The following is a 3,290-nucleotide window of genomic DNA, read 5'->3' on the forward strand; positions in this document are numbered from 1 at the left end:
TTTTAGTATCATGTTAAAGAATGGTATGCCTAACCTAAGCTCACAAAGATTTACTCTTATATTTCCTTCCAATTGTTTTATCATTTTTGCTCTTACATTTAGGTCTATAATCCATTCTGAGTTTGTTTTTAAATATTGTGTGAGGAAGGGATTTAATTTTTTTTTTTTAATTTTTATTTTGTCAATATACAATGTATATGATTACTATGGCCCTTCACCGACACCTCCCGCCCTCCTCCCTCTCTCCCCTCCTCCCCAAGAATGTCCTTTCCGTTTGCTTGTTGTAACAACTTCAAAAAAAAGTAAGGATATTCAGTTGTCCCAGCACCACCTGTTGAACAGATTATTCTTTCCCCATTGGATTGTTTTGGCGCCCCTGTTGACAATCAATTGACCATAAATATGAGGGTCACATTTAAACTTTTAACAGCTGTAATCTGTAGGGTTACAGCCATAGGGAATAAAATCGGTGGTGGCACAGAGACATTGAAGGAAATTTGTTTTTAACTTTTACACATTTATGTCATTGAAATGTTTCCAGTGACCACATATGACTTGATAATTTAAAATATTATTTTTTAAAAACACCACATTTAATAGAGCCTTTCTGATGAGTAAAACCTATTGCCCAAATAGGTATTGTGCCTCAGAGAGATATCACAACAGAATATTTTCTAAGCTGCTTCAAAGGTATTTTAAGATTAGTTTTGCATATTCACATATGAAAATGTTTTTGTACAGGCACAAAACCACCCTTGTATTTTTACCTTTCAGGTTGAAAAGTTGCAGTTGAAGATACTGGAGAAGCGTGTTGATTTTATGACGGGGTAGATAAGGGAGGAGAGAAGTGATACATGAAGCACCTGTTCTGGTTCTCTCTGGCTGCCTCCTCTGGTCTTTTGGACTTGTGTTGCCTGTTTTTATTCCTGAATTAGAAAATGTGGGTTTGAACTCTCTGCTTAGGGACTGCCCAGTGTCTCTCTCCCCTTTCATTCTATTTAATGAATTTATAGTGATTTAATTTGTCCAGTGGTTTCCTAAGGCGATCCAGCATAATCCAATTCTTTTAATAATAATCCAGAAAGCTTATCTTAGCACCTGAAAGGAATTGTGCCTTTCTTGTACTTACAGCCTGCCAGGACCATCCAGCCAATTGCGGTTTTTCTGAAACAGAAGAAAACCAATTTGGTTTACCCAAGACCTTTGCTGTTCTTATCTGGGCCCATGACTCTGTAACCATTTGCCGGTCCTCCCTTTTACCCTCTCACTACAGTGAGAGGTATATTGGTTAACTATGAAATGAGGACGGTTTGGAGTGATTGATTTTATAAATACATACAGTGCCCTGGAATCGTTTCTTGAGCTCTTGGGATGCAGTGGTCAGTGAAAGCAGCCACAGTTCCTGCTCTTAAGGGACTTAGACCACTGGGGGAGACAGACATTAATCAAGTAATGACTTAAGTAAAGGTGTTATTACTAAGGGAGGTGAGAGCTTTGAAGAAAGTGAAAAGAGTCCTGGAAAAGCCTGCAGGGGATGCTTCCCTGGAGAAGTGATGCCTTAGATGAGAAGGAATTGAGAAGGTGAAGAGGGGGAAAGGAGGTTCTAGCGAAAGAGAAATGCCCGTTTTTGCAAAGGCTGTATGCTAAGGGGAAGTATACCAAAAGAAAAAAAGCCTGATGTGGCTAGAACACAGAGAAGGAGGGAGGAGGTATGAAATGAGGGTAGACAAGTGAGCAAGAGCCAGCAGCTCCCAGCCTTGCAAGACTTAAGTTCCAGCTCTGCCATTTACCACCAGTCTGACAGGGGCCAAATGACTTCAGCTCTAGGAAGCTCAGTTTTCTTCTCTGTAAAATAGGGATAATAATGATGCAATACCTCACTGATATGAGAAAGTCTAAATGAAATATATATAAATATACCTGAATATTCAATTGTAGTAGCTGAATAATTAAACAGCAGAAGTACCTGAGGTTCTTCCTAACTGGTCTTCCTATTCCTTCTCTCTTCTACAATCAATCTTCTGGTCATTGACATCCTTCTAAAATGTTAATTATATACCTGTATTGCTTAGAAAATAATCGTCTTCCCCTATTGTCTACAATGGAAATGACAAACAGGCTTCAGCTCAAGTGCCACTCCCAAGTCATTGACAGTATATTTCCAGGTGGAGATTTCTGGGCTTTAGTAGTAAATATTCCTGTTATTGGTTAGTAATGTCTGCCATGGGCTCTGAGTATAAAAATTGCAATAGGTGATTTCATTCCTCAGCCTGGAATATAAGTACTTCCCTTACCTATCTTTTTCTTGAGTAGTAAATATTCCTGTTATTGGTTAGTAATGTCTGCCATGGGCTCTGAGTATAAAAATTACAATAGGTGATTTCATTCCTCAGCCTGGAATATAAGTACTTCCCTTACCTATCTTTTTCTTGTTTTTCCAGTATCTTCTGCAACTACCCTCTGTCCTTTCTCCTGATTTATAACTCTAAAGGCCATGTGCCCAGAATACACGAATAGTGTGTTACTCCTTGCACATGCTGTGAGCCCCTTTCATTCCATTGTACTTTGGCTTATGCTGTTTATTTTATCTAGAACATTCTTTACACTCTGGGAATTCTTACTCATCCATAAAGACTTTGTATATCCTATTTGAGAAATCTACGCCTCCACCTTGTTGGACTTCCCACTGAAAGTAATTGTTCATTCTCTGCATCAAAGCACTCACCACGCTGATTACAGTTCACCGTACTGTGAGGCTCTTGGTGTTGGAGTCTGTCTTATTTATTGCTGTGGTCCCAGTCTCTAGCACAGTGCCTGGTATATGATTGATACTCAACAAGTATGTGTTAAATTAATTTTAAAAATAAGTGAATTAATAATATGCTGTCAGAGCAAGAGCTCCTTTGTTTAAAGACAAATTAAATTAGAAAAAAAAATATTTTTTTCTGTGTTATGATGGTTAATTTTGTGTCAACTTTACCAGGCCATAGGGAGCTCAGACATTTAATCAAACATTATTCAGGGTGTGTCTGTGAGGATGTTTCTGGATGAAATTGACATTTGAATCAGTAGACTCAGTAAAGTAGATTACTCTCCCTAATGTGGGTGGGCCTCATCCAATCAATTGAAGACCTGAATAGAATTAAAAATCTGAGTAAGAGGGAAATCCTCCTGCTTGACTGCTTGAGCTGAAACTTTGGTTTTTTCTAGACTTTGGATTCAGACTGAAATATCAGCTCTTCTTGGGTTTCAAGCTTACTGGCCTTTGGACTGGAACTATACATTGGCTC

Source organism: Galeopterus variegatus, unplaced genomic scaffold (genome assembly GCF_000696425.1).
Source record: "Galeopterus variegatus unplaced genomic scaffold, G_variegatus-3.0.2 Scaffold3283, whole genome shotgun sequence".
NCBI classification, from domain to species: Eukaryota; Metazoa; Chordata; class Mammalia; order Dermoptera; family Cynocephalidae; genus Galeopterus; species Galeopterus variegatus.